At 37.6% G+C, this 21,010-nt stretch overlaps 1 protein-coding gene across 1 annotated transcript in view; it reads left to right on the plus strand.

The window, feature by feature from the left end:
* The window catches only part of PPP3CA (protein phosphatase 3 catalytic subunit alpha), a 322,050-nt gene that overhangs the window by 140,351 nt on the left and 160,689 nt on the right, over window positions 1–21,010 (plus strand). The window lies entirely within an intron of this gene.

Raw genomic sequence — 21,010 nt, forward strand, 5'->3', positions numbered from 1 at the left:
AAACTGTGGGTAATTATTATTCAACCTTCCTAGTGTTTGTGAAAACAAAAGTTGACCTTATACAGTGAGGAGCTATGGGAAAACTTGGGTGTAACTTTTTTATTTTTTTTATTTTAAGTGAAGAGAAAAAGTTTGACATGAGGGTAGGAGAGTATGCTTCACATATTAACTTTCCACATATTAACTCCAAAAAAATATTCTGTAAAATAATGCAGTTTTTAAGGACTTTTTCTTAGAGTAGTTAATAAGCTCCCTTTTCTTTCTATTTCCCCCTTCCTTCCACCAATGCTTGTTTACTAAGTGTACTTTTTGATGAGCTCTTCTTTAAGAAGCGGGATTATTCTCAAGCTCCAGAAGTGAGGAGGAGTAATGGAACCATCGCATTAATTTTCTTATCCCACCTCGACAAACAAATCCTTCCTTCACGTGTATATCCCTTTAGGATCACCAAGGGTCACTGGTTGGCCTACATCCACCCTGTGTAGGAAGTGGAAAAGGTCCAGGGTTTGACTCATTCAGTGGAGACAGAATTTTGGCTTCAGCTTCTGACTCATCCAGACACTTTGTGCAATACCCACGTATTACAACTGAAAGCACAGGCTGCCTTATGCCGACTTCTGAATTAAAAGTGTTCCTTCCACAACTGTAGCCTGGGGAGTGAGTGCCCTTGGGGTTGAATAAACAGGTGAAATGGTTAAACCATATCAGAGGCGAATACGCAAAGCCTCTATGTAGCTTGTATTTTCGAAATGGAAAGGGATCTGGAGCCTCTGGTTTTCTCCCTCATTTTACAAGCAAGGATACTGAGCAACTCAAAAGTGAAGTTGAATATGGCCTTTCAGCTGCGGAGCCCTGCCTGAATCTTTCTGCCTGCATCTGTCTGCCTGCTAACCTGAGGACCAGTAAATGTTTCACACTATCTCATTCACTCTGCATAGAGACAGAATTAGATTTGATGGTCTAAAAATGGAGTATGTTTCAGAAAGGTATTTTGAATAGCAATTTTATTCAATAAATTAGGTAGTTTAGCATGACACAGTGCAAAGAATTGAAACCAGATTTACGTGGGTGTGTATCCAAACTGTGTCATTTAATGTTAGCGTGAACTTGGACATCATTTTTAACCTTTTTCTTAATCTGTCAAATGGGGACAATAAACACTTATTTTATATGGTTGCGGGAAAGCCAGGTCTCAAATTCAAGTAATCAAAACTCTTTACACCAGAGCAAAGTGCTTCAGGGATCAATGAAATCCACATAGAATGTCTAGCCTCAGTTTACATATTATAGCTCATTTCTGCAACATATTTTAGAAACATTTCTTAGAGCTAGTACAATTTAATTGATTTGTGCCTGTATGATTATTGAAACGTTATTTTCCCTGATTATAGAAGGTATATTATTAGTATTTGGATAACACTTTAGGAAAGAGATTCTTCAGTAGCTTCACTTGCAAAATGCTTTCAGATATAATTTTCTATAGATATATGTGGCAATGTTAGAAGTAGACTCGTATCAACAGGACATTTTGTAGCAAATGAGCATTTCTAGAGTGTAGTTGTGAAGGATTCATATGTTTTGGAATGCAGAACCTACAACATTGTGATCAGTTAAATTGGTTAAATATAATTTGTAGCCACATGGCCAGCAAAAGTAAAGAAAATACAGGATTCACAAAAGTGTAATGGTGCTCATTTGTTATCACTACCAGTTTCTTAATTTGGGACAGTGTCATTCATTCTGCAAAGGAGAGGAAATACTTGACGTATATAATTGAAGTTCATTTGGGGACCATGTTATTATATCCTTGACATGGTACAATCTATATCATAAAAAGCCTGTGGTCATGACGCCATAACAGTGGAACAACCAAACAACCGGTCACCAGGAGGTGCGTGGAGCACCTCTTGTGGACGGAACGTGGACTTGTGGCTCTCATGGCGAGGCGGGGCTGGCAGGGCAGGTGTGGCGGAGGCAGGGCCCGCTGCTCGCAAGGCAAGCTACTTGCGCAAGATTTCCTGTGCGCTGGGCCTCTACTGTGGTAGTAGTATGTTTCCCAATGAGACACAATATATAATGCTGTATAAGTTATTAATGGTTAAATGTCTTTCCTTTGCATTCATATGTGAGTCATCCAAAAAATCACCTCAAAAAGCACCTTCATTATTAGATTCTTCTATTTGATAGTCATTGTTGGCACAAAAGTTCAAGATCTAGGGATTTTTTTTCTTTTAACTAAGATATTTGTTTAATAAAAGATCCTCTAAATTTGGTGATGCAAATTTAACCTGTTAAGTATATACAAGAGAAATCTAATAAAAGAATTTGAGGTTTTTTTGTGTGTTTTTTTTAGCAAAGAAGTACATATTTACACTTGATTACATTGTGTTACATTAAGAATGAAAACACTTGATTATTGCTATTAGAATAAACATTGTGTTCTAATATTTTCTCTTTCATTTTAGTTAAGGAATTAAATTACTTTAAATGAAAATGAAGGAAATGACTAGGAGGAAAATAGTTATACCTCGTTGTAGGCCTGTGCCTAACCTGTGTGCCAATGATTTTGCAATTCTATGCAGTCAGTGCTTATCCAAATGAGACTTTCATAGTAAAATATGGATTTCTTTGCATTTGATATTTGGTTATTTCATTGAGTTCTGCCAGGTGACTTTGCTGGCTAATCACATCAATAAACTTACCTAAATCCCTCTCCAGGTTACATTGGCCTGATACAGGGAGCTTTTGCAGGTTATTCTGCTATGGGAGGAGTCACATTCTTGAGTTTTAAATTTTGTTTATCTAATAGAAATAGAACTTCCTCAGTGGAGACATTTAGCAACACTGAGGCAAATGTATGTCACGGTTTGGGAGTTATCTCTGAATGAAGGCCTATAATAATTCTTAATCTCTTTCCTGGTAAATCACAATTCAGGGAGCTACTCTAGTTTTTGTTTGTTTTTGCTCTCATTTTTAACAAGTCTCATAGTAATAATAGTATGCACTTATTGAGCACTTACTACATGTCAGTCATTGCCCTAAGTTTTTGTATGACATGTATTTTTGAATCCTCACAATAGCCTTAGGCAGTTGGTGCTATTATCATTCACATTTTACTCAGGCATGGTGAGATTAATCATCCAAAGATGGAGAACTGTTAGGTAGCAGAAAAAGGAACTGAACCGAAGTAGTGGGGTCCAGAGCCCTGGGACAACCAGAACTGCATTACCTACACTTTCTAATGTAAGGCCTCGAAATAAGAAGGAGCAGTTCTTTTATTTGAGAACATAAATCCATTGTAATTAGTTTGAGTAAACACTTAAATGATTGACAGTGTTTGTTTGACTGACATGTTTAAAGGTTGCTTTGCTGCCTAGGTCACAGATCTAGAATGCCAAATAGTGGTTTTGAAAGTGGGAGGAAGACTCACATCCTGTCTGTCAAAATCCTTTCCTTTGGTTGGATTTCTTTGGTTTCCTTCTTCCTTAATTAGCATTTTAAAGAAAAATAGCAGCTGCCTTTGACAACCTACAATTTGCAGGAATTTTCAGATTAATGTCCTGAGCTTTAGTGGAGAGGGCATGGGATTTGGAGTCAAGACTCAGGGATTATATCTTGGCCTCCACACTAGCTGTGCTGTCTTCAACATGTAATGTGAACTCATTGTTATTATTCTCTTGATCTATAAAATGATGCACATAGTGATACCTATCACATAGCATTATTGTGAAGATTGAATTAAATCATACATATGAAAAGAAATGTTTAAAATGTAAAGCATGTACACATGTCATTTTAATGTTTAATAATTCTTTAAGTCATAAGTCTTATATTCATAAAATAGTTCTTAGCTCCAAATGACAGTTCTCCCTGCCTAATAGAGCAGTCTAATTAACACAACTAGAGAAATTTTGAATTGAGATAGTTTATTAGGAATTTATTTATCCATTATTGATGTGAAGACACCTAATACCATTTAGTATCCTCAAACCATATTGAACTTAAACCAATATTAGATGGCTGTGGTCATAAACCATAAAATAAACATTATATGTACTATAGACTAAAAGATGTTTACTTTTATTGTATGGCAATACACAGTTCAGTATGATGCAAGTATGAGTAAATAAGTACATGAGTGAATGTCAGGTTTCCCACTTTTTAAATTTTATTTTGGTTTGGAATGTACCATGTCTTTAGCTAAAACTAACATGTTTATAATTTTGATTTAAATTTTGGTCCAATTTTACTGATATCCTCTATTATTAAGTATTCGTATCTGTGTGAACTGACTGTCAAAATAGTTGAATTGGTTATTTGTTTAGAGTAGGCTTTCACAAAACATAGTGTCTCATGAAGACTGACTTTTTGGGGAAAAAGGTTGGTAAATGAGGCATGATTAATTTTCCTCCTAGTAAGTCTTAAGATAGAATAGCATATTCAGCTCTCAGAAAATTTGACATAAATAAGCTAATTTAACCTTGTTTAACATAAACATTCTAGAGCTTTTATTTTCTCTCTGAAAATGTATTTTTATAAAATGTCTATTAGCCCAGAACCTAAAATGCTTCTGTAAACATAAAGTCTGATGTTCTTAGGCCCTGCTGGGTGGTTCAGTTGGTTAGAGCATCGTCCTGTGCACCCAACAGGTTGCAGGTTCGATTCCCAGTTAGGACACATGCCTGGGTTGTGGTTTTGGATCTCTGATTGGGGTATGTGCAGGAGGCAACTGATCGATGTTTGATGTTTTTCTATCACATCAGTGTCTCCCTCTCCCTCTCCCTTTTTCTCTTCCTTTCTCTCTCAAATCAATAAACATATCCTGGGGCAGGGTGGGGGGGGGAGGATAAAAAAAAGCTGATGTTCTTGGAATGCCCAGTGGTCTCTGGGCTTCTATGTGAATTGCTCCTCTAAACCTTCCACTGAAGTCCCATTATACTGATAATAGGAATTTTTTATATGCCCATAATGATGAATACAATTCTAGAATATGTTCCTGGAGAGCCATCTCAGTCGGAGGTGTCTCTCTCCTCCTCGGCTCTTGTCATGCTTGCAAGAAAGAATTAAAAAGAATGACAGAAAATAGCGTTGAAGCAAAGCAAGCAAACTTATTCAGGAAGCAAAGCAACTGAATTTATTAAAAATACACTTGACATAAAGCACAAGTGGGCAACTCAGCTAGTCGGAGCGCCTGCCTGGGGGGGTTGAAGGATTTTATGCTTCCCCCCACCCCATAGGTTTCAAGGTTCCCCTGCCAGATAGGCTAGATTTCAAAGTCTCCCTTTTACATTGTAGCAGTTTTTCACAGAATTTATGAGAACATCTGGCGATTTTATCTTGGCAAGTCCTAAGACTGCTGACTTCTTTGTTCAGTGGGTGAGATAAATTCCCCCTTTTTCTCCTTCTCCTCTTCCTGTCTTAGCAGCTATCTTTTCTGCCTAATATTCCCCTTTTAAGTGATAACATCCAAATGCTTTTGGGTGTTTTGTTATTTGTCCCCCAGACTTCAACTGTCCTTGGGTTTAGCTTGGCACAAATGGCATTAATTGGCTCTTTGTTCTCTAGTTTCCCAGGCCAGGATGATTTAAGTTATGTATTCTATGGTTAGAGAGAAGAGGTATAAACCATTTGCTCTTAAGTGTCCTTGGTTGGGGAAGACAGGGTCTTGCGTTTCACAAGCTGGCTGCAAGCTGCCCAAACTGTTTGGCCTTGTTTAATTTCTTTGTCTCAGTTTCCTCATTCCACTCGCTCAGGAATTTTCCTAGGTTCTTATTATCCTGCTACAATCAGACATCCATCTTGGGGCCATATTTAATGTTAGCTGGCAAGATTAAATTCCTTCCTAGTAGGCTGCATATATGGTACAAACATTCATACAATACTCAGGGTTTTTTGAGATAATTGCAGTGTGTAAATGAGAGTTTTCAGATGATACAACAAAATGCTGGCATACAAAACAAACAAATCCTGGGGGAATTCACTGAAGCACAATAACAACAAATAATAAAAATATACGTACTTAAAGTTGAGTTCATACTTCATACCAAGTATTGAATGCACTGAGCACTTTTGCAAGTGTGGTCTTGTTGTTATCCTTTCAACAGCCTCTTGAGAGGTAAATATCTCGTTTACAGGTGAGGGAACTGTGGTTTCTCAAGTTCTTAAGGACTAACTGTTAAAGTCAGAATGTGAAGATAGGTGATTAGGGACTTCAGAATTCACGACCACGGCACTTTGTGGCATTTAGAGCTCATTCTGCTCAAATTTCTGAAAGTTGTCAATGACCGGAAGACTTACTAGCCTTTTAAGGAGTAAAGATTGGGGAGGCAAACTTGAAACAAAATCTCAGGCCAGTCTGAGAGGTGGCTGACAGTCACTGATGGTAAACGTTTGGGCTTTAGCTAGAACCCACGCTCAGAACTCATATGTGGAAATACTTTGGACCAACCCCTCAGAAACCAAATTACAACAAAAAGCTTGTGCCTTTTACAAGCTGGATGGTGAACCAAATTTTCCCTGCAATACTTTGGTCTTTTTCAAACTGGTAGCCATTAAATAAGAAAACAGAAAAGCTAAATAATATGTTCAAGGAACAAACTGCATTTGGACAAATATTACTGCATTTATAGAATTATGTGATGAGATGTGAATCATGTATCAGTAAATCATTGGACAATGTTTTTGAATGCTTGCTGTATCTATCAGGGTAGGGAATAGTAAACTCTAAAGAAAAGGGATTTTTTTCAGGGATTCCAGAGAACTAGGTGTGTACTTTGGGCTTTGCCTTTAATTATCTTTAAATTTTTGAATTAGTTCAACAATTTTCAACATTCTTCATCTCATGGCACACATAAACTAATTACAAAGTTCAGTGGCACACCAAAAATTATATTACTTTTTTTGATCTGAAAAAAAAATAGGGATAATTTTTATTAATTCACACCAGATGGCTATGGTTGTGTTGGCTGTTGTCTTTTTTTTAAAGGTCAACTTGGCTTTTCTTTCTTTTTCATTCTCACCTGAGGACATGCTTTGAGAGCTGAAAGGGTGAGAGAGAGAGAGGGAAAGGGGAGAGAGAGAGGGGGGGGGGAGAAAGAGAACATTGATTGGTTGCCTTCTATATGTGTGTGCCCCAACCGGGGATAGAACCCACAACCTAGGTATGTGCCCTGACCAGGAATCGAACTGGAACCCTTTCGGTGCACAGGACAACACTCAACCAGCTGAGCCACTCTGGCCCGGCAGCTGTTGTCATTTTTTTTGTATTTGACTATCTATGGGAAAAGAGGTCAGTGCCCCTGACTGAACAGTCAGGTATTGCATGTTTTAAAAATTCTTGTGGTATACCAGTGTCGCTAGAAGTCACCTCTTACCTAGAGGCACTTGAGCAAGGATTAAAAGCACAACTCTCGATGCTTCCATGTCTCTGGATCTATAGGGTGGTGGAGGCCTGGGGCAGGGGGCAAGGATGAAGTATAAGTGGTCAATGGGAGAAAAAGGTAACATATGTAATACTTTCAACAATAAAAGTTTAAAAAAACAAACAAACACACAACTCCCAAATGTTGAGCCTGTGAGCCTGGTGTGAGCCCTGCTGCTCCCCTACTTATTTGCTGTGTGAACTTGGTAAAGGCATTTCATCTCCTTGTGCCACAGCTCTTGCACATGGAAAATGGGATACATAGTATCCACATCACAGGATTTTTGTGAGGATTTAAGGCAATAACACATATAAGGTGTCAGAATGGTGTCTGGGATATAGGAAGTGCTATATGGCCATGATTATTTTATTATATAATTGTTATTATCACTACTGCTCATTCTTTGAGCCTCAGTTTCTTCAACTAGAAAAATAAGGGGTTACATTAAATGATATTTAAGTACATAATTTCAGATTTATGCATATTTCTTGAACTTAGCATAAAACTTTTCAATGATTTGTGTGGTATCTTATGGGTACTAACGTATGAAAATTAATACCGGCAGCAAGTGCTTTGTGTTTTAAAGGCAAAGAGAAATGCAAAACAAACACAGAGTAAGAAAACAACAACAAAATAACCGTGTTTTGGCAATCAAAGGACTTTCTATTAAGCGCTGGACACTCCAGGATGTGGAATTTAGATGGAAAGCAGGCTTTGTGTTATTTCCGAAGTTGTGACATTTGAATAGGGATGATTAGGAGGTGGCATGCTTAAGGAGGTGAGCAAGGTACTTGCCGGTTACCATAGTAACCATTGATCGTAGTGGCTGCTTATGAGGTATTTACTACACCAGTAATGTTCCAAGCACTTCACAAATATTAGTGTATTTTATCCTGGATTTACAGAGCCAGGAACTGTAGCATAGGGAAGTTAAATTACTTGCCCGAGATCATACCCTTGGTGAAGCCAGGATGTAAACCTGGCTGCTGAGTTCCTCCTGTTAGCCAGCCTCTGCCTTCTTATCTCTGACAAGCTTGAAGAAAGGTATGCAATTACTTGGAATCCTTAGAGTATTGAGTAATTGGGCATGGCCAGACCATGGGGTGTTGGGATAAAATAAATTAAGGGGCGATAACTAAGGATTTGAAGAAATACTCTGGCCATGATCTTAATAATCTAGATAAAGAGCATAGTTGAGGAACTAGACTGGAATGGTTACCATAGTAACAGCGAGGAAGCCTTGAGGGGCAGAAATCTTAGCTTCTTTAGGTCAAGGACCCTTCTGACAATCTTATTAAACTGTGGACTTTCTCCCCAGAAATTTGTGCAGCATACAACAATGCCACAGGATTTCAACAGTTTCACAAACCCTTTTATTTATTTGATGCTTTCCACAGCTTGGTTTTCCTCCCTAGTAATTGTATATTTTCTTAAAAGTCTTCAGTTTTTCTTTATTTTTTGTTTGTTTTGTGTTTCCTTTCAGTAATCATACTTTTAAAAATATTTATATTTCTTTAGATGCCTGTCCTTTAATTACTGACTTCTACATAATATAATTTTGGCAAGTTCTTGATGATTTAACTTTATATCCTCACTGTATGAATGTATTAAATAAACTAGAGGCCCGGTGCATGGATTCATGCACCGGTGGGGTCCCTCAATCTGGCCTGCGAGAATTGGGCCAAAACCTGCTCTCTGACATCCCCCGAGGGGTCCCAGATTGCGAGGGGGTGCAGGCCAGGCCAAGGAACCTGACAGGTGCATGAATCCATGGACCAGGCCTCTAGTATGCATATAAGATCTTTGGTTAATCTCTTCCAGCCCTCTCCCCTCCCCCTTTCCCTCTGAGATTCATCAGTCTGTTCCATATTTCCATGCCTGTGATTTCCGCTCCTGCACTGAGCGTCTGCCCCCTGGTGGTCAGTGTGCATCATAGCTACCAGCCAGCCAGTTGGCCGGTTGGCTGGTCACTTAGACTTTTATATATATAGGTGATTGCCATGTAATTTCCTGTAATTTTCTTCCTTTGTTGCCTGAATATAGAGGTGGTGATAGATCTTGTGGCCAGTAGATAGTTTCTGTAGTGATCCATGTTGTCCTGTGTTTATTCGTGAAGAACACCACTTCATTACTTGAATAGCTGTCTCTAGGATGGGGAAATTATTTGGATGAGAGAGAGAGAGAGAGCGAGAGAGAGAGAGAGAGAGAGAGAGAGAGAGAGAGCGCCTGTTGCCAAAATGCAACTGAAATGGCCTCTTGTGGAGAATCAAATTCAAAATTCTGTCTTTGCTTCTAGGACAGACTTTTTTGTCTCTTGTGCATAGAAACCCTCATAGTAATTAGAGTCTAGAGGTAAGGGAGTTTGGAAGAGGTTGGGGACTGATTATCATTTATCTTGTTTATCATTTGGCGTGAGAGTAGTAGTTAGGTCCCCCGTGGCTATGTGGGGAGTAAGTATTGCCAGTACCTATGGGAAATTGCTTCTAGTAAAATTCACATGCTCTTTAAGATTTTGCTTTTTTAAAAAACAAAATACAGTCCAATGTGACAATTTGGTGAGCTGAACTCAAATTTGTCTTCCTCAGGTGGTAAACAAACTGTTTTCTTTCTTCTTTCTTTTAAATTTCTCATACTTGTCCTGCACTTTGGACTGTTGAAGCCTTCATTGCAAAGTAAAGGTTATTTCTTTGTACAAATGTAGATATTCTAAAAAATCATGATGTTTTTGACCATTTTGTTTTGAAGAATATTATCAGAAAAAGAACTTCAGAGGTTTCTCTACGTGCTCAGACTTTAGGCTTATAAAGGAAAGTTGCTTTTAGTTAGTTTGTTTGTGGTAATGTAATGAATAGAATCTTGTGACATTTTTCTTTCTCCAATCCTACTCTACATATCATTTCAAGAATACATCTAATATATAGGATATTAGCAAATGAGAGACTATGAATGAATGTACTCTATAGGAATGAGGACCTTTTCACAATTTTAATTTTATTTCAAAAGGAATTGGCTATATATATAAACCTTTATGTGTTATGATTAGGGGAGGAGACATTTCACTGAAAGTGAAATTATCATTTGAGTGACCGTATCTCTTTTAAACATTAAATCATTTGAACTTCTATTTAATAAAAAGATATAAAATTATAGTACATCTTTTCCTCTTTTTAACAGAGTGTATTGTCTGTTATTTTGGACTAAGATACATTTATGAAATGTGGAATGTATACCATCATAAACACCATGAATATGCCCTGATATCCCCTAAGATTGTTGTGAAATATGGAACTGTGTACACAAATGCTCACTTATGCTAGGTCACCATCCTTTTCTCTTTAGTTTATTGGGAATGGCTCCATTTCTTTTCTGTGGGGTAGGGGATATAGATTTTGTGGTGAATGTTCTCACCCATGTTCAATATTTTATTGCCTCCTGGTGAGTGATTGAGCTGTGGTTGGTGATGATGATGGGGACCAGCCCTCTGAATAAGTGGAGCAGTATCATATATTAAGGGACTTAAACACATGTGCGCACACACACACACACACACACACACACACACACACGTTCATTGTTGGAATAATATGCCCTATTACACCATTTGATTTGTGTGTGTGTGTGTATTATTTTTCACCTGACACATGCTATATCTTACATTTTTATAACCTGTAGTTCTGTATTTAATCATAATTCTTTTTTGAGTGGGAAACTGTGGCAAGAAATTATTTTAAATGTTGTAGTAATAAAGAAATGCCATCTTTCTAGTCTGCTAGTTGTGAACTCTGCACTTGTAACTTTAAGGAAAACACTCACAGTGCTGCCTAAATGACTCACCATCATGCCTAAGTGAGTGTCTTTAACTTGGACAATGACAAATTTATGGAACTGAAACTTTTTGGATGTTTTGGGGAACCATAACCCAAAGTCATATATCATGGGAATTGTGTTGTTCTGTTTGTCATTCTTTGTGTGCTTAGCATGAGTTAAATAATCTAGTTTTTAGGTGTTCTTGCCAGCTGCATTTCACAATAAATTTTTCATTTGTGTCTACTACTAAGATTTGGATTTGCTCTGCGTGGGGGTGATATTTCATTGAGCAGGTTCTAAACAGAGGGGCAAGGAGGCCTGTCCCCTTCCCGAGTTACTTCTGACACTTAGGGATGCTGAGAAAGTGTTAGTCTAATAAAATGCACTTTCTTACTGAAGCTAAATTCCATAAATATACACAGCATTTTTATAAACTAGAAAAATGTTATTTTGAAAGGAAATATTTGAACTGCTTTCTGAAATTGCATGGGATAGCACTTGATGAGCTAAAATCACCCAAGCATTATTCTAACAAGGTAGTACTATTTTCATTTTGATTGGGTCAATTTTACATCATAAATAACACATTTTATTGATGATCCTGTATTCACATATGGCATTAAAACATTGAGTACTTCCAACCTTTCTGGTGGCTTTTCCCCCTTCCCTTTCCAGTTTTCTGTTGCTCACTTTAGACAGTTGGAAACAGTGTCTCTCTGTTTCATCCTGGGGTTGAGCCTCTAGCTCCCACCCTGCCATCTAGCATCCATGGTCTCTTTTCTGTAATGCGTATTGCCAAAGAGACATTTATTAAATGAAGGTGTCAGTTTATGAGTTATTTTGGCTATTGACTATCCTTTTTATAATTACATACTTTTAGATCTGAACAAGGCCATTCTTTAAAAATTCTATCTTCTTAAACTATTTCTAGTACCACAGAAATTTTATTCAAATTTTGAGTGAATGAGGAGAAAAAAAAAGTTTATTTTTTAACTCATTCAGGAACACATCGCGTGAACATCTATCAAATGCCAGGGCATTGGATTGGATTCTCAGTAGAACTTGAGTGTTAATCATTCTACTTAATTATGCTGATGTTTTTGGAATAGTGATGTTGATTGGTTCATTTAAAGAGTGAGATTTGCCATTACCTATAAATTTGCAGTTGTAATCCCAGCAATCTTTCTCCCTAGTTATTTGAGAATTTCTTCTATGCACAAATACGCCCTATATAAGAGCAAAAAAAATCTCTCTTCAGGGTGGTTCTTTATTGAGGAAGGGAGGGCAGTCTGTTGCTACTTTATATGAAATTAGCCATTTTCCACTTGGTAGATGAAGACATTCACGTTTGACTTAAAATCAAAATTGATGTACATTTTAAAGGAAACAAGTGAAAATGAAGCTTGAGAGGATACAGTTGTAGATGGCATTCACTAAAGTATTCTAATTTTTAAATAGACACGTGAAGATTATGATTCAGGCAGTATACATTTGAGGTGGTGAGCATTGGGACCTCCCGTATGCTTCTGTGTTATTCATGTGAGTGGATGGTTCTTAGGGTGGACCAGAGAGAGTGGATGAGAGCAGATCTGGTCATCAGAATGGAGCAAGCAGTGTAAGTATTACTGAACCATGGAGAGGCCCAGAGGACCTGATGTTTCACTATGGAGCCTCTGGGGAGTAGGGAGCACTGAGCCACGGCAGGAGGAATTAAATGCAAACCTCTGGGAATTGAGCTTCTGCCTTGACTCTTGGGAGAATGACTCTAAGGTGAAATATTTTGATCTTTGCTGTACCGTAGCACACAGGTATTAGGCTGTTTGCCAGATTTTTTATTCTTTTAAAAACAATCAGTGTTTATATGCAAATGTGGTAACACAGTAACATCCTTAAACTGCCCCTTAGGATTTACATTATTCCATATCATTTGGGACATAGATTTGCCATTTCACCAAAACCTTTTGAAGAAAAGAAAGTGTATTCATTTATTAGAAAGTTATTCTGATGCCTGTGGGTGTTTTAACCACAGGGGAAGGGGACCGTGGGCGGCCATGTGGGCATAGAAATGCATGGGCACCTAGAGCTGAATCATGAACTTGAAAGGAAAGAGTTGTGTGTAGGCATAGACTGATTTTTTTCATATCAGCTTAGAAGTTTAGGATTGAAGGCTAAGATGGCACATATATGTTGTAGGTTTGCTATTTTTAATTCAGAGATTTTTTATTTATTAAAGAATTGGTAATAAAACAGTGCAACTCAAATATAGGTAAAGTCTTTGCTTATATTTCATAGGCCATTGAGCTGAGGTTTTCTGAATAGTAAAGTGTGTCATGGGTTAATAAAGTTTTAGCATCCCTGGATACTCTTCATTTCTAAGGGATAATTATCATGTTCAAAGGGACCGAGTCACTTGGGAAATAAATTCTACTTGCCTTAAAATTTCTTGTTTGCTTCTTTATTTTAATCTGTTCCTGTGATATAGTTCCAGAAAAAAAAGAAACTGTTCAAGGCCAAAAATAAATAAATAGAAAGCCCTCTGTTTAAATTCATCCCTGTGAGTAGAATTTTATACATTACTATTAGATTGCTGTTCTAGAGATTAGTATAAATACTATTTGCTTAAAATATTGCTGTAATCACTTCATTGAGTACAGAGATCTAATATATTTGAGGGGATCGAACTTGTAACCCTTCAGTGCTCACGCCAATGCTCTAGCCACTGAGCACAGTGCCAAGGCTGACTATACATTTTTAAATTGAAAAACCACTATAGAGTAAACCCTTATAAAACAACACATTTTCAATTATATATTTAAAGTATTTAATTTAACTTAAATTAAAACATTTAATATTTAACTAAAATTCTTAGTCTATATCATATATACCATGTCATATACCATATACCATATATATCATATATCAATCATATATCACATATCAAAACCAGTGCATAAAACTTTGCTTTTGTCATATACATGTATAAAATAATTTAACTGGCATGGCCCCTATGTTAATCGCTGGATTCGTGCATATAACTTTTATATTTTAACAACAAAAAATCAGCTTTTATATGAGGTTCTTAGTAATGCTGAAATATTTTGAAACACTTTAAACTTTTCTTAATCTTTCTTGTTGAATCATTATTACATAATTTATTATGTAACCCATTTGCAATTTTTCTAGTAATTAAATAAACCAACCAAAGAATAAAAATTTAAAAGGAGGTTTTTGATAGAACTACCCAAGACTACTGTGGAGGGGGTGTGGACTGTCACCCTTTCCCGTGTCCTTGCGTATTCAGACTCATTGCATAGTGGCCAGAGAATGAGAAAAGCTGTATATGCAAAGAATAAGGAGCAGCTATAGAACAATAAGCATATTTAAATTATTTTGAAATGTAGATAATAAAAAAATTTCTAGTTGTACTATTGAGGTACTCTTTTTCACTAATCATTTATTAATCCCTTGTGGTTAGAACAGTAATTTTTAAATTAGTTAGTTTCTGATCTTTATTAAAGAATTACTTGTAGCACATTTCAGATTTAGGTTAAAAAAGTACTGTGTATAATATACATTCTGTAAGCCAAAGCAAAAAAGATCACTTATTTTAATAAATGCTTTGAGTACCATAGTGCCTTTTTATTAACACCTTTGAGATGTTACATAAAATACCATTGTGCTATATTTACATGTAAATTCCAGGACAACCAAATGAAGTATTATTTGTTAGTAAAATGATCAGTACATATACTGTGTCTAATAATGAACACATTTTAAGACTCAGGATTTGCAAGGTACTATTCAGAGGGGGGTAGTAAAGAGGTCTCTGTGAAGGATGGACGAGGTCATCATAGCAGTAGGAAAAACAACAACAAACCCATACCAGTTAATTAATAAATTGGAGTTTTACTTATACACCTGATGTGAAGAATATTTTTAACTTAAGCAGGACCAGATGTTTTTGTTTGCAAGATCAATATTCAGCCACACTTGAGATGGGCGAGGATATATTAATTTTACAGGCATTAATATCTATAATGAAAGTCAGAGACTTTCAAGTAAACAAGTGACAAGTGTCTACAGGAATAGCATAAGTAAGATACTAATAAGTTTCTATAGTTTTTCTTGGAGGCTAGCTTAGGTTAAGTTTTAAACTCTCTCCTTCACAACATGATTTGTATATCTTTGCATGTAAACATTTATGTGAATGGATGAACATGTAGCCCCATACTGATAGAATTTTTTTAAACCCAAAAGAATATTAGTCAAACCTACTTGCTTAATATTTGAATCCAAATAAAATTTAGTGAAAAGTCACTAGTGCTTCCTTTTGCAGATCCCTTTGCTCTTCATTCAGAAATAGTATCAGATTTCACGTATTTTAATGACTGATGGGAGCTACTTATGTGTATTTTAGCTGGAATATTGTATCCTATAGTTAGCATGTTTTATTTATTATTATTTACCTTAAAGACAGAACCTCATCTTTTGTAGCCATCTGAAAATATTAGATATTTATTATATGTTTTAGACAAAAGAAATATGCAACTGCATCTAAGAGTTTCTAGGAGCCTAGGCATAACTTAACCCTTTGTACTCCATAAGCGTCTATAGACGCAATCAGCAGACCTCCCCCACATGCCCCCGCGTCCATAGCCGCAAACCTCGCATATCTACTCTGGTCGCCCAATTATAAAGTCAGACTTGTTAGTGACATCTCTGGGTTTGTAAAGAAAATTGATGGTAACTTAAATTAGTAAATATTCCAGCACAGATGGAAGAAATGGGGATGGTTTCTGTTTTGGACGCATGGCAGTTAACTGGTTAAGGTAGATAAAGTCATTTGTTTTTCTTACTGCTTACATTTTCTTTAAATTTTGTTCTTTGGTTTTGTAGTTTAACACATTTCCAGCCATCTCAAGCACAAACTAATAATTATACCACATAGTAAGCACTTCAGAGTCTGGTCTGCTTATGTTTGTTCTCTGCCATTCACTTCTCACAAGGCTCACTGCCTAGCAGTGAATGAGTGCTTAATAGGTGCTTGATTGTTGATTGATTAATCAACATGGTTTATTAGAGTCATAGTTTGAGACATATACAAATGTCCAGGCGGGAATAGCAGGAGTGTCAATATGGACCTCAGGCCAGAATTTGTTTTAAGTTGCCTCTGACATGTGATATCCTTAAGCTGTTCTCTTAACATGTGCTGACCTAAGATCTTAGACGGCCCTTGTGCAGACAGTAGCCACATGATATATGGGACAAGAGCTGTTCCTGCACACGTTCAGATTACAGGGAGGGATGAAATAGACATGTCTAGACTTGCAAAGACATTACATTTGCTGTGGTTGATTGACATCATGGACCATGTTTCCGGGCGGAGGGGGGTGTTAAAACACCTGGTGTTTTTTTCTATTTTTTATTGAATTTATTGGGGTGACATTGGTTAATAAAATTATATAGGTTTCAGGTATACAATTCTATAATACATCTGGAACTACCTGGTATTTTGTATGCCTTTACTTACGGTATAGGTCAGCGAATCTCAATTTGGACTTTACATTATTATACCTGGATTTCTTTAAAAAAGTGCCATTGCCCTGGCCCCACCCCAGCCAAGTCAAATCAGGATCTCTAGGAGATGGGTCTGGGCATCATTCATTTTTAAAAGCAATTCCACTCTGCAGCCAGTTTTGAGATAGTTTGAAGTTCTACAGGAACCAAAGCTGGAAAAGAAGAAAGATTATAGAATGCAATTTCCATCCACTCTGTTCTCATTTACTTGTTCAGAAGCATGCACTACTGACCAACAGTAATCTAATACAAGCCATTTATGCAAATTTAAAAGTTCTAGTGGCTCTATTAAAAAAGTAAAGAGGAATAGCTGGAGTTAATTGTAGTAATACATTTTCTTTAGCCCAATATATTCCAAATCTTACTATCTCAATGTGTAATCAACATAAAAATATTTAATGAGATATTTTACATTTTTTCCTGGTCTGAGGTGTTGTAAATTTAGTGCCTATTATAGACTTGAAGTGCATCTCAGTGTGGACAAGCCATTTTTCACTTGTTGAACAGCCATACCTCTCTAGTCAACTCCATATTGGCCAGAGGAGATCTAGAGGGGAAAGTGCTGGAATACAAACCAGGAGACCTAAAGATTAGTGTTGGTGTTGCCACTGACTAAGCTTTTGACTGTGAACAGTTCACTTATCCTCTCTCTGGGCTTCAGTTTCCTCTTTAATATGAGAGAGGTCAGGGGTCAGTCTAAATTGGGAGTTTTCTGATTTCGTCACAAAAAGCCCCAAGATTTTGTGAGCCATCCTAAAGGAGAAAAGAGGCAAGCAAGCTGCTTTTGGTTCTTACTCTCTTTGGATATACTTGAGTTTTCAGATGTCATTTTATTTGAGAGAAAAAAACGTCATTTGAAAACAAAACAAAGATTTGAAAAAAGTCACTCAGCTAAATGTTCTCTTAAGTTATGTGATTCTCTCTTGTCAGCATTAATGACAGCCTCTCTGGGGAGAGGTCAGGCAGCAGGTTTCCTGCTTTTCCTTCCAGTGAAGGCATCGCCGTTGACAATGGCTCTTGAATATTTCCTATCAAATAATAGGAATCCCTTCAGTAGTGGCTAAAGTGGCTCACACTGGCTACGGAGGCACACAGTGCTTGTCTAGAACTGACCCAGCCCAGGCTGTAGGAGGAGACCCCTGGCTCTCCCTAAGGTATGGTCCCCATAGTCAGCCATATCCCAGGGCTGGGGATACTCAGGCGATGGCTATGTGGCTTGCTGACCCGAAATGTGCTGTTCTGCTGGTAATGAATAATTGCGAACAACTTCAGTCATTGTTATATCGATGCCAATATTGGATGCACATGATTTTGGTTCCCAGACTAGTAACCTGTTTCTATATCAGGTAGATGATTTCTGGTGGCAACAATAAATAAAGAAGAAGCGGTATCTTATCCAGTTCATTGGAAATCAGACTCTGCCAGATTTCCACAGCCATTGACATGGGAACTCAGTCCTAGTCAAGTGTACTGTTTGCCTTTGGAAGGCTTCTGTGGTGGTTTGTGTTAGGAGTCAGTCAAGGACTTATAGGTCCCACATTTTAGCTACTTTGCTATTGTATTTGAGGGGAGGGGGTGGTAAAACTGAGTGGGAATCGTGAAGTGGAGAAAGCTGAGAGGGTTTCTGTTTCTAGAATGCTGCTAAGAAGGCTATTATAACACCATATTCTGTACTTCATAGGTAATTATCAGAAAGTCGTTTTTGGAAAGCTTCAGCCCAAATATCAACAATTATTTCTGCATTTTTACTAGCACACACAAACTTAATTCTTCGAGTCCCGGCCTGCTCACGTACCAATGAAAGCAGCTGCTAATACTCAAAGCAAAGGAGGGAAGGGGAACCTGATTTCATTGTATTAAGCATAGCTTCTTTTTTTACAAGTTAGTGAAAGAAGTGTTTCCTAAGCATGTTGGTTTCTTCAGGCTAACTAGCTTTTGCTCAATATTTGGCACTGGTCTGCATGTAGGAGTCCAGGTGAACAGGGAAAGCAAATAAATGTGACCTTTGTAAGACTGGTATTTTCTTTGTGAAGCCGAAGGGTGCACAAACACACAGATATTAGCCCACTCTTATTTTTGTGCCAGAAAACTTCTCTCCGCTGACAGCATCTCTGCATTTGATCTTTGGCATCCTTGCTGCCCATCTTGGTTCCCTGCAGGCCTTTCCATCTGGTTCACTGGTAAAGTGCCCATCTCATCGGTGCCCCTACCATCCATTCGGAAACGGAGCTTCTGATTGGTCTTTTCTCTCCCTTCATGCTCCTGTTTACTTGGAACCAGCTCCAGTATCTCAGAGCAGGTGGTTTTGCCTTAGCCAGTGACCTCAGGATAAGCCATTATGGGAGGTAAGAGATCTGCTGTGCAGAGTGGAGCATCTGTTATTGCAGCGATCTTAGCCTTGGAGAGAGTCTAGGGACTTGGAGAAAGTCTACTTCATGAAGGTGATTCCTCCCTGGAGTGCTCTCCTTTGGCCTCTCACCTTCTTAAATGCTTGGGCTATTTCAGGTTTAATCCTTTGGTCTCCTAACTTAGTTCAGCAAGGCCAGTGAGTGCCTGGCAAAGACCCACTGCTTTCATATGCCTGTCAGTAAATCAGCCTCCTTCCCTCTGGTTCTCCTACAATTCTTCTTGACAGTTTTGCAGAGTCACCTAAACCTGCACAGTGTCCAACTCACATCTTGGTGAGTCACTAAAAAACAAACAAACAAACAAACAAACAAACAAACAAAAAAATCAGCTCTTGTCTTTATCCTATGTGTCCTTTTGAAGTTTCTCCCTTTCCACCCCTATCCTATATCTGGGACATTTTGAGGAGTCGCCAGATATTTTCTAATTTCAAACCGTGCTAGTACATGAAGACTTAAATAAAAAACTGTGGCCATTGCAATGGTTTCATGTTTTCTTAACAAAGATATGTATTAGTCAGGCAAGAAAAAGGTGGTAGACAAAGAAACGGGATGAACAAAATCTCCAGATGCCTCAAGATGAATGACCAGATTTCCTCTTTTTTCTTCTCTTGGTCTGATTCTTAATTTTTTTTATTTCACAGTATGCTTTGGAATTACACATTTTATCTTTTATCTTATATCATGTTTTGTATTATAAAGCTATTCTACTATCAGTGATTAAAATTATTTTTGAAAATAAAAGTGGTCTTTATAAGAAGCACCACTCAGCATTTGTTAGAATTTCAATTCTAAAATGTGATTTGCTCATTATTTTTTTCAGCACTGTTTTAAGTACTTTCTAGGAAACACTGGGGAGTAGTTGTTAACACAGTAATACTGGCATCAGACCGACCGTCAGCGATTACACTCAGTGGGTCTATGTATACATCTCTAGGTGCTTATCTTGGACAAGGTGCTTCCTATTTTTTGAGCATCAAGTTTGTCTCCCACGGTAATGTTATGGGGACTCAATAAGTTTCCATATAAACACATGTACATAGGTCTTACTCATCTTACAGCTTTACTGTTCTGACTTTATTACCCCAACATTGTCTGGCATAAAATAAACACTCAATAAATATTGGCTACTATTACTATTTGCTTTAGTTCCTATAACAATGGTCCGGTAGATATAATCCCCACTTTACAGGTGAGGTAACAGAAGCCATAGGAAGATGTTTAACTTGCCCAGGGTCATACAGCTGGTGAGGGAGCAGAGCCAGGGCTTGCACCCAGGTCTGTGACCACAAAAGCCACATGCTGTTCCATGGCGTGTGCCACTGCCACTTTGTTTTGGGCAGCAAGGGTAAGTAGATATGCTTGGATTGTTAGGAAAATCAAACTTGCATCCATTAGTACAGGTTCATTTCCTGATTTTTCTTCTCACTTAAGTAGTTCTAATTTCTCTTGCGTAACTAATCTGTGCTATTAGAGTGCACAGAATTTCTTGGTCTAGGTCTACCATCATTTTTGCTTCTTTGAGAGCCAGGTTTATTCCTTAATAGCAGGTGTACTTTGCAGAGAGGAACCGTCATAAGGGGATGTTCTTATGCATATGGCATAATGCATATGGCAGATGAAAATTATATGAAGCTGTGTTTATGCACCTTTCAGATATTTCTAATAGATTTGAGTAGTCCAAAAATGAACCCTCATGTGAAATAGAGAAATAATGGATTTCCCTTCCTGAAGGAGCGTATTGACCATTTACCAGAAATGTAACATTCATGATACCACCTCTGCCCATGGGCCTGGGAG

Source organism: Cnephaeus nilssonii, assembly GCF_951640355.1.
Source record: "Cnephaeus nilssonii genome assembly, chromosome: 1".
NCBI classification, from domain to species: Eukaryota; Metazoa; Chordata; class Mammalia; order Chiroptera; family Vespertilionidae; genus Cnephaeus; species Cnephaeus nilssonii.